This window comes from Lactuca saligna, chromosome 8 (assembly GCF_052625555.1).
Source record: "Lactuca saligna cultivar CGN05327 chromosome 8, ASM5262555v1, whole genome shotgun sequence".
Taxonomy (NCBI): domain Eukaryota; kingdom Viridiplantae; phylum Streptophyta; class Magnoliopsida; order Asterales; family Asteraceae; genus Lactuca; species Lactuca saligna.
In genome coordinates, this window is record NC_136424.1 from 238,992,441 (window position 1) to 239,004,760 (window position 12,320).

Consider the following 12,320-nt stretch of genomic DNA (forward strand, 5'->3'; position numbering starts at 1 on the left):
CTGATCCCAACTGCAACCATCGTTCTGTCATTATTAACCCCTCTATTGGGATGTGGGTAATCACGAGCAAAATGCCCTGGCTCGTGGCAATTGAAGCATCGAAGCTTTCCCTTGTTGAATCCAACCTTCTTATCAGTGCTCATTCCCTAATTATTCTTCCCTGTCTTTTTGGAAAACTGTTTTGCCCTAAATACCGCCATGGCAATTTGCCATGTGATGTCCATTTCCTCAACATCCTCCGGATGGATTTGATCAAGATCTGCAAATGACAATTGAGGTGGAAGCTCCCCAGCTACAAGTGCATTGTAGCAATTTACTAATCCTGCGGCAAAGACAAGGTTTTCTTCACACTCCTTTCCCTTTGAAGAGGAAGCCACATTTGAAGACGAAGTAGTAATGAATGATTGATTTTGTGGCTGGGGTATGACTGATGCAGAAGGAGCGGATGGATGAGAGAGCATCTGAGCTTGAGGAGAAGCAGTGAAGGATAAATCTGCAGATGAATAAGAGAAGGAAGAAAGAGCATTATTAGATGAAATGCCAAGATTTACAGCTGAGTATGAGTTGACATGATTCATCTCTCGTTGCTTGTCATCAATATCACATGCTTTGATGACTGCCATCACTTCAGCTAGAGAAAGGCGATTGGGATCCTTAGTCCTTTTAATAACTGCTACATTCATGTCCCAAGATTTTGGGAGGGCATTTAGTAGCTTCTTATTAATTTCTGACTTTGTATAGAAGATCCCTGCCACAATCATCTCCGTGTTAAGAGTTGTGAATCGCAGCAGCTGTGCCTCAAGAGTCTCTCCAGGCACATAGTTGAACATTTTAAACCCTTGTCGTAGCATGTCTTGGCGACTCTCTCACATGTCCTCATTTCCCTCATACACCTCAATCACATACACCTCAATCAGGGCTTCCCACAAAGCTTTAGCATAAATATATTCTCTGAATCCTTGAGCGATGTCTGGTGAGAGAGCCATAGTTAAAATGGCCAATTCCTTTTCTTGTTCCTCTACACTCTCAAAATCTTCATCAGTGTAGTTTTTGATTTTCTTGTGAACCACTTGTCCCCCAACTGTAGTGGTGATTATGACTGGATCCTTTATGACACATTTCCAAATCTTGAAGTCTTTCATCTTTATGTATTTCTCAATTCTATATTTCCACTCAGGGAAACCATCAACGGACATAAGCCTTGGAATGCGCGTGGTGGTACCCATTACAGCGTCGAGTTCTTGATATTGGTTGTGATTTTGTGATTCCATTTTTTTATTTAAGATAAAATTAATTAACTATTAAATGAAATTTAATTTGTTGTTTAGAGAAAGTTTATTTTCAGAAAACGTTTGCTGCTAACAAATTAAAAAATAATTAACTTCCGAAAATCAGTTACTGTCGAGCAAAACTTGATTTACTGTCGAAAAAAGATTACGGCCGTAAACTCCTTGTTTACGGTCGTGAATTCAGTAAAATTTTCAAAATTTTTTCGGTAATTAAAATATGGTCACTGTCGAAAGAAAAAAGACTTTGTTTATTTTAATTAATAATTTTTAATTTTTAATAATTCAATATGGTTAAATATGGTTTTTAAGATTTGCAGCCTTATACCAAAACTCGATTCACTGTTGAGGAACTCCGATTGCGGTTGAAAAACTTGAAGAGCTTGCGGCCGTGAACTCGGTGTTTACGGCCGTAAGCTAGGACCGAAAACTCTTGAACTTCAGATTTCGATTGAAACAAAAAACCCTTTTTCGCTGTGAATTACGATTAGCACAAATACGCAACTGTAAAATGCCTTTGACACTGGTCTCGCTCTGATACCAATTATAAAGTCCAAAATCTGATCTACCAATGATCAAAAGCAAATAACGACCACACAATACGAAATAATAAACAAAGAAATAACAAACCAAGCTTGCATACGTTTTATAGCGTTAAAACGTCAGATACAACTTGGTGGAACTGGAAATTACGAAAGGCATCAACAACCTAAAACATCTGACACGAATCTCTATATATAGACCTTAGGACCGTGAGGAGTTTACGGCCGTAAACTCTATTACAACCGCAAACATGAACAAAAACGTGTTTCATACAAACACCTCTTATACCTAAACCAAACCATTATTCAAGGCCCTTCACTTTTACAGTAATTGCTTTGTGTTTGATTGCAAAATCTCGGGAACCTTGTAATGTAATACCACCCTGTCAAATTTGGAAGAATTGGGAAACAAAAAGATTGAGATGAAAACCAATTATTTATTTTATTACGAACTTGTAACAAAAATCTTAAACATTAAATTTGATCATATATTCTCTAAAATAGCTATCGACTTAAAATATTCTCTCTAAACCCACGACTTAAAAATCTTAAGCATTAAATTTGTCATAATTACCACGGGAAATAGCAACGTACTTTACTCCTTTGGTTAGATATTGACAAAAAGAATGGTAGGAAAATACGTGAGGTTTAATAGGTTTATTAACCGAGTCAATATAACAAAGGTTTACACATTTAATCTATCGTGAAATAAAAGGGAAAACTAAGAAAAATAATATGATTATATATAGCAAATTAGCAATGGCCACATCAAACAGATTCAAATAAATTCACTTTATAAAAAAGCTATATTTTTCATATACTGCCAGCCTTACAATTAATTATAAAGGTAAACAATAAACAATTTACATGAAATTTTGGTAATATGAGTATTTACAATCTGTTAAACTATTTTATTCAAAAAAAAATTTATTTTAATTAATCTATTTTATGAAAGTATTTAATTATTGGAGTTGATTTTTTTGGAAAATCAACTGCCATATCCATTAGTGTTAAGAAACAATTAGTAATTTTCTGCAGCAATTAAGCAGGATAGTGCGACAAAAATTGTAAAATGGAGTCTCAAGTTGAAACAGAAGAGTGCAATCACCGGCTTGATTTTTTCAAAATTAGATCAGCGAGTCATGGGTAGCACAAAGGTGGTGCTCCGGACTACCGAGTTGATCCAGCAAGTGTGCAAGAGATTGTAGACCGTATAGAGCCGACGTAAGAGTTATGCTGATAGGCTCCGATTGGATTTAGAGTTTCAAATCCGAGATTTGGTACTCCTGAAGGTGTCACCCTCGAAAGGTTTCATCCGGTTCAGGAAGCGGGGTAAGCTGGGCCCCATATATATTGGTCCTTTTAGGGTTATTGATAGGGTGAGCAGGATTGCATTTCGTTTGGAGCTACCTGAGGACCTCAGTCAGATCAACAACACTTTTCACGGCTCTCATCTGCAAAGATGGAGTATATTCAGGTGGACGAGCGTCTGAACAACATAGAGAGACTAGTGGCGATCCTCGATAACAAGATGAAGACTCTACAAAACAAGGAAGTCGGTTTAGTGAAGGTGCAATGGAAAAAATGGAATGGCTCAAAGTGGACATAGGAGCCTAAGGAAGAGATGAGGGAGCACTATATAGAATTATTTGTAAGGGTGGACTTCATGGATGAAGTATGATTCAAGTGGGGGAGAGTTGTAACATCTGTTTCCAAGTATTTTGGATTCTAGCTTACTTACTAAATTATTTAAAAAATTAGCCCCTATGCATGGCGTACCTAATGCGCATGCTGGGCGTATGTCATGTAAGTTTGACGCGGGCTTCGTCAAGTATGTTGGGCGTACGTAAGGAGTACGCATGGCATACTCGTGCAGATCCCAAACCCTATTTTTAGGGTTGTGACCCTATTTAAGGATATTAAGTACCTTGAGGCCTCCCCATATTCAACCTCCATCTTCCCCAAGCAGTGTTTCAAAACCCTAATATTTTAGCTTGTACGAGCCTCTTTTGTCTGTTCTTGGTGCATAATGAAGGAATAAAAGTTTTTCCTTGAGGATTGTTGAGGCTAGAGCTTGAAGATCCAGGGCCTTCATCACCATTGCAAGTTTCTGGAGGTATAAAGCTCTTACCTTTATGGTTCTATGGCTTAGATCTAGCCTAGCTCTAAGATTTGTATGCTTTTGGTCCCATGGTTTGTTTCTTGTGAGTAAAAGCAACTTCAGATTTCAAGTTTGTCACTTTATGTTCTTTTTGAAGATGTGTCACAAAAATGAAGTTTGTTTTTCTATTTCTCACTCATGCAAGAGTTTGAGGTTATTAAAGAGTGTTATGGACTTAGGGTTTGGTTTTGGGTTCTTTTAAGGCATGCAAAAGGTTAAAGTTGTCAAATTTATCAGTTAAGACCTTCCCAAGATTAAGATCTGAGAGTTGGACGTTAGTCTTTAAGTATTAAGAGCTTAAAAGGTGGTTTTAAACAACAGAGGATTACGCAGGGCGTAACCTATGGGTACACATGGCGTAATGGGTTTAACCCCGAATCCTTTTCTGTTGAAGCTCGGTACGCCGGGCGTAAGGAAGGAGTACACATGGTATACTCCCATCAATGTTTTAGGGCCATTTTTGTGCCTTGGGCCACAATTGGGTGGGTCTAGCTTGGAAAGGGTAAAATGGGCTTTTACCATAGTGAGAGAGATTATGAAATAAACATTTGATTATGGGTTATTACCATAATTATTAATTAGGGATGGTTTTGGATATGTTTGATGTGACGAGCCTTTGCAGCAGCAGTGCGTGTGTGATTAAGATATCTTCAGTGTGAGGTAAGTCTCCTCATAGTATTTGTGGGTCGAAGGCACCAATGTCGGCCCATTGATTTATGTTTATAGGATGCTAGCTTTCCGTGTGACTCTTATATATAATTTATATGCTTTTATGTTTACCAGTCGGGGCCTGATGAATGTGTTGGGCGGCGGGGTCCATCGCATGTTATTGCTAGATCTGTAACAGGTGGGGCCCGATGATGGGTGGAGCCCGTTGTATGTATGGTATTTCGTATTTTAGGGAACTCACTACGATTTGTGCTTACAGTTTATTTTTATGTTTCATGTACTTTTGGTTCGAAAGGGAAGAGCTCGACATGACCGTACAACATCCACCATTGTTCCACATTCTATGATTTTGATTGTCATCTGATAATTATTTTTCTACATCGTCATACTTGATTGGTTTTTGAAATGGATGAATGATGGTTTCGGTTGACTTTAAATTCAAAAAATTTTACATAGTACTTTTGAGGCGTTACGATTTGTTATCATAGCCTTGGTTTGAGGGATTTAGGCACTCTCCGGTGTGTCTGAACTAAAATTAAGGAATTGGTAAAAAGAAAAAAAAAAGATTTTCTGAAGGTTTTTTGTAAAAAAAAAATGGGGTGTGATGCGTGCAATCAGCTGAGCTCAAGTAAGTATTTCCCAAAATACTCATACATTTTTTTTTCAGTATGTGTATATGAGTATAGCATGTTACATTAAGGCTAAGGAGCTGCTCAGAATTGTATGTTAGGAGAGATGCATTTGTATGCCTACTGTATCAGCCTCTAGAACTACATGCTAGTGTGGATTACAAATGATATGATAGGATGGCCTGTTTAGTCAGTGCTCTGGTTAGAACACAAATGCTCGAATGTTGCTTGCTCTGTGCTTTTAGGAAACACCATTAATACCAGTTAGCTATCAAGTGAAAATGCTAGGTTACATGTTACAAAAATTAGATAATTTTAGAAGGTTAGGTTTAACTCTATTACGTAGCTCTTGTATGAGTCCAACCTGTCGGATAAGGTGTTTAAGTCCATAATTATATTTGGTATGTACTTGACCCGATTTGGCATGGTCTATTTGGGTTGCATGGCATCGGAACAATTTGGATAGAGTTTTGTGAGAAGAAGATATTTATGGTTTATTAATATATTATAAGTTCTAATATATTAATATGAATTATTTAATTAGTATTGGTCAAGAATTAGTTTGGAATTAATTTTTTGATCTAAAGAGACTAATTAAATAAATGAGGTTGATTTGGTCAATCATTCATTCTTGTATCGTGGGCTTATGATCCATAGTTTTTCATGATCAGCTAAACCCATGTGGTTACCCATGGATACTCCATGGATTTTGAAACCCATGGATCATGAGGAATGTGGAAAGGCATGAGTTACATGGTGTAACCCTAATATGCACACTATATAAAGAAGCCTCATACTTGTAAAATTGGCACTTAAGTTATTCTAGTGTGGGATAGCCGATTTTGGTGCATAAGAATCTTCTCGCAAGTTATTTGAAGTTGTTGTTGGTGTTGTGTGAAGCATTTGAGGCATCACATTTGGGGTGCTAGCCTCACAAGGTCTTAAGGAATTCAAGCTACAAGAAAGGTATGTCATTCTACTTGTTTTATATTACATATACCCCATTTATATGCTAGTTAGGATGAATCCATGGAAAAATCAAAGTTTGAATGTATAATAGAGAAAACATAGATCCAAGGTTTCTATGGTTGCATGCATACCATAGGAGTGTTAGAATGCTCAAATTCCATAAGTGGTATCAGAGCCTAGGGTTATTTTCAATTATACTTGATGCAAATTGCTTAAAGAATCGATTTTTCTGCTCACTGTTCGGTGACTCGCCGAGTCCATGGGGGGAATCGACAAGTCCATGTGAAAACTCATCCTACTCGTCGAGTAGGTTCTTGCACTCGACGAGTAGGAGGCTCTGAGTGCATAATTTCGAGTTTTACTGCTGGAATTGGACTAGAATCATTACCCTAAACTGTTTTTAGATATTTAAACCTATTTTTGATAAGGTAATGATCGTGCTTATCCAATTTCAAAGGTAACTGTCAAAGTTTCAAGTTTTATATTAAGTTCATATGAGTCTTGAAAATTGTTGATATGAATTATGCATGCTTGTGAGTTTTGATTAGATCATAGAAATTATTTGACATGCTTGTTAGTGTAATTATTGATCTAAATGCTTTTTAATAGACTCCATAACTTGTCCTCAAGTTATGGAATCCTAAAGGTCTTTTCCATTAAAATCATTAAAACTCATAAGTTATAGAAATGAAAGGTTTTGTATAGTTTCAAAACTTTCCCTCAAGTTTTGGAATTTGTAAAGTCACTTTAGAAAACTTTAATTCCAAACCCTAGAGTTTTAAAAGTTTAAAATTCTACCCTTATACTATTATATTATTAAAAGTCTAATAATTATATATGTATAAGAACACGTCAGTCTTACCGTTAGTAGGCCTCATGCACGAAGACAGTCTATAAGGGGGTATAAGGTTGTTGCCTATAAAATGACAGCTCAATGGGTGTCCACTCTCACCCATCGCTTCCTTGACTGGTGGAGGGTCATTAGCCGAATGGATAGGATAAAGACTATAATTCTGATTAATGTATAATGATAAATATAAAGTAACTAAACCTTTTATAAATTCTCAATCTTAGTTACTTTAGGAAAATGTGAAATTGATGCTAACCCATGAAATTAGACTTTATACCTTGCTAAAGTCGTTAGTAGAGCGTGTGTGGTTAATCGATACACCAACTTGGACTTACAAAGGGTGGAAAAGTGTGGCTTAAGGTTTATCATAGATCGGTGGAGCGTGTGTGGTTAATCGACACATCGATTAGGTGATAAAATTAAGAGTACCAAGTTAATTTGCATGGTTATTCACACCTTGTTTGTGATCCTTGGTATCCCAATCACAAACTTGAAGGGCATAATCGAGATTTTAACATGCCATTAAATTGTTCAATGAATCTGAAAAGATATAGGAGTTTCAATTCAATTAAAACCTAATAATCTATATTGTTTTTCATGGTGGAAATTGGTAAATCGTCATTTACCTACCTTCAAATATTTTGTAGCTTGGATTACAGCATCTCTCTTCCAAGTTATAAAATATTGTGTTGGGTCCTAGCCTTAATATTTCATTTGGGTGTCTTATTAAGGACTCTTTATCTAATCTAAACTTGTCTTTCTTCCTTTTCAAATGTCTTCCAACAATACTTCTAGCTTAAACCCTACTAGCTCCTTCTCTCTCATGAACCTTTGTGGGAGAGTTATCTTTGATGGAACTAATTTCAATGATTGGATTAGGAACATAAGGATGGTCACTCGTTATAAGGACAAGGAATAAGTCCTCGAAAAGGAGCTTAAGGTCATCGATGAGTCGTCTGCTACTCCCGAGGAGATTGCTGAGTAAACTACCCATGAGAAGGATGCCACTAAGGTATCTTGTATTATGTTAGCTACCATGACAGTAGAACTCCATAAATCCTGTGAAGATTTCGACCCTTATGAGATGCACCAGGATCTGATGGAAAGATACCATCAGAGTGTTTGTCAGGAAAGGTACGAAATCATCACTTCCATGATAACAATAAAAATGAAGGATGGAGAGTCTATCACGGGCCACTTGTAGTAAATTCAAAGATTCATGGACCGTTTGCTAAAGTTAAATGTGAACTTTGATGAGGAGTTAGTAATAGATATTATTCTACACTCCTTACCCTCTTGTTATGATCACTTCTGCATGACTTATCATATTAACATGGAAGAGGTAACACTTAGCAAACTTCAAGGATTTTTGAGGACTACTAAAAGTAGTATCAAAGGTAAGAATGTTGTTACCACTCCTACTACCGCCCCTGTTCTGGAATTCAGGAAAGGTAGAGGAAAAAAGATGATACCAAGGGAAAGTCTCTTGATGGATCCTCTTCGAGTGGAAACAAAGGTGGTGCTGCCACTCCCTCTTCCAACCCGAAGGATGCTCAATGCTTCTACTATCAGGAAAATGGGCATTGGAAGCAAAGCTGCCCCAAGTACTTGTAGGATGTTAAGGATGGGTAATTTAAACCCACCCACGAAGGTATTTACACTATATTGTCTAATAACTCACAACATACTAATTCTTGGGTCCTTGATATAGGGTGTCGAATTCACATGTGTTATGAGTTGCAGGGCCTAAAAGGAAGTGAGAATGTGGAGCACAGGAAGATAAACTTGATCATGGGGAATAGGAAAGCTTAACCTATCACCAAGATTGGAGTTTATTCTTTATTTCTTAGTAGTGGGTTAATCTTAGATTTGAATAAATGTTGTTATTCGTCTGAAATGGCGAGAAATATTATTTCCTTTCATGGTTTGTACAACAAAAAGATTTACTTTTTCATTTGATAATGAATGTGGTGGTATTAATGCTTTTTATAATGGTGATTTTTTTTTAAATTTAAAGCATTACCTTGTGATGGTATGTATTGTGTCGGCTGTAGACAACTTAGAAATAATGTATTGCATATTGATTCTTACACTAGTTTGGATAAGGCATCCTTGTGGCATTATCGTCTTGAACATGTTAACAAGAAGCGCATAGGCCAATTCCAAAAGGCTAGAGTCTTGGAGTCATTTGACTTAAAGTCAGATGATAGTTGTGAATCTTATTTACTTGAAAAAATAACTAAGTCACCCTTCATTGGTACCTTTGCTAGGGGTGAAGGTTTGTTGGACCTAATACACATAGATGTGTGTGGACCCTTCAGAAACGCCACAAGGGATGCTAATCGCTTCTACGTGACTTTTACACATGATTAAAGTAGATATGGTTATGTCTACTAGATCAAGCATAAGTTAGAAACCTTTCAAAAATTCAAAGAGTTTAAAAAAGAAGTGGAGAATCAGTTGGATAGGAAGATAAAGATGCTCAGATCTAATCGGGGTGGTGAGTATCTTAGTATCGAGTTCCTTGACTTTCTTAAGAAATGTGGAATTGTTTCACAATTGACACCTCCTAGGACACCACATCTGAATGGTGTGGCTGAGAGGCGCAATCGGACCTTGTTGGACATGGTTCGTTCCATGATGAGTCGAGCTTCGTTACCAATCTCATTATGGGGGTATGACTTAGAGATTGCCACCCATATCCTTAATCTAGTCCCTACCAAAAAGGTTACCAAAACACCTCCCGAGATGTGGACTGGGAAAGTTCCCACTTTGGACCATATCAAGATTTGGGGTTGCAAGGCTTTCGTGAGGTGTGAGACTCACGACAAGCTCGAACCTCAAAGTGAGAGATGTATTTTCATCGGCAACCCACAAAAATCCTTTGGTTATCTCTTCTACAGACCAAGTGACAATGTTGCCTTCGTAGCGAAGAGAGGAGTCTTTCGTGAGAGAGAATTCATAAGCCAAGGAAATAGTGGGAGGCAAATTGACCTTGAAGAATTTAAAGAGTCAAGTGGTGAAGGAATCTCAAACACTAGCGATCAACCTAAGGAGGAAACTCCTGTTGAGCCAATTGATGAGTCCGTACCTCTGAGGCGTTCCACAAGTGTAAGGATCACATCTGATTTTTATTATGGTTTCCATATTACTATAGAAGGTGATGCATTTATCAATAATAGTACACTGATAAATTTGGATGAACCTAACAACTTTAAGGAAGCCATGCTAGGCCCTGAGTCCGCCAAATGGAAACAAGCTATGGACAGCGAGATTAAGTCCATGTATGACAATCAAGTTGGAACTTGGTTGACAATGTACCAGGCCGTAAGACAGTCGGGTGAAAATGGATCTTCAAGAAGAAGACTGACATGGATGGCAAGGTACACACTTATAAGGCACGACTAGATGCGAAGGGCTTTACTCAAACTGCAGGAGTTGACTATGATGAGACCTTCTCATCAGTAGCAAAGATTAAGTCTATTAGGGTTATGCTAGTCATAGCTGCATTTCATGATTATGAAATATGGAAAATAGATGTCAAAACCGCTTTTCTTAATGGAAAGTTGGTTGAGGATGTTTACATGATTCAGCCAGAGGGTTATGTTGATGCAAAGTACCCTAATAGAGTGTCTAAGCTTGAGAAATCTATCTATGGATTCAAACAAGCATCTCGCAGATGGAATCTTTGTTTTGATGAGAAAGTCAAAGAGTTTGGCTTTTCGATTAGCGAGGATGAGTCCTGTGTATATGTTAAGGCTAGTGGGAGTATAGTTAGCTTTTTGGTATTGTATGTGGATGGCATACTACTCATAGGAAATGACATCCAAACCTTGCAGGAGGTTAAGTCCTGGCTTGGGAAGTGTTTCACTATGAAGGACCTTGGAGAAGCTACCTATATCCTAGGGATAAGGATATTGAGAGACAGGAGTAAGAGGCTGATTGGACTTAATCAAAGTACCTACTTGGATAAGGTGCTGAAGAGGTTTAACATGCCGGATTCCAAGAAAGTGTTGCATAAGGTGTCTAAGTCCGTAAAATATATTTAGTATGTACTTGTCCCGACCCAGCATGGTCCAATTGGGTTGCACTTCACCGAAACAATTTGTATGGATAATCTTTTGAGAATAGTATATTTATGATTTATTAATATATTATAAGTTATAATATATTAATATGAAATTATATTATTTAATTAGTATTCACCAAGAACTAATTAAGTGATCAAAAGAAACTAATTAAATATGGACTAATATATATATATATATATATATATATATATATATATATATATATATATATATATATATATAATGTGCCAAAGTTCATTTAGGATGGGCTAAACTTGCATGGATAGTCCATGGAGTTTTTATCATGGGTATTAGGGTTTACATGGATGTAACCCTAATCCACCATACTATATAAAGAGGTCTTTGACACATGAAATGGCACCAGTGTGTGTGAGAACAAGGTGGGTCGATTTTGAGAGTGCTTCATATTCTCTCAAAGTCTTCCAAGTTGTTTTGGTGATTTGTGATTACACTTAAGGCATTCACATTATTGGTGTTAGGATCTTGAAGCTTCAAGCAATCAAGGACACGAAAAGGTAAGTCATTCTACTAGTTTTTATATTACAAGTACCCCATGATATGATAGTTACGATGAGAACCTTGGATAAATTAAATTTGCATGTATAATAGAGAAAACATGGATCCAAGGTTTCTAGTGTTGCATGTACACCATAGGATTATTAGAATGCTCCCCCCCCATGAAGTATTGTGTTGGGTCCTAGCCTTAATATTACATTTGGGTATCTTATTATGGACTCTTTATCTCATCTAAATTTGTCTTTCTTGTTTTCAGATGTCTTCCAACAATGCTTCTGGCTCAAACCCTACCTGCTCCTTCTTTCTCATGAACCTTTGTGGGTGAGTCATCTTTGATGGTTCCAACTTTAATTATTGGATCAGGAAAATCAGGATGGTGACACCTTATAAAGGAAAGGAATATATCCTTGACAAGCAGCTGAAGGAGATCGATGAGTCTACTTCTACTCCACAAGAGATCACTGACTTTAGAACTCATGAGAGAGATGCCACCAAGGTGGCATGTATCATGTTAGCCACAATGATAGCTGAACTCCAAAAGTCCTATGAGGACTTTTACCCTTTTTAGATGTACATGGACCTGATGGAAAGATACCATCAGAGTGCT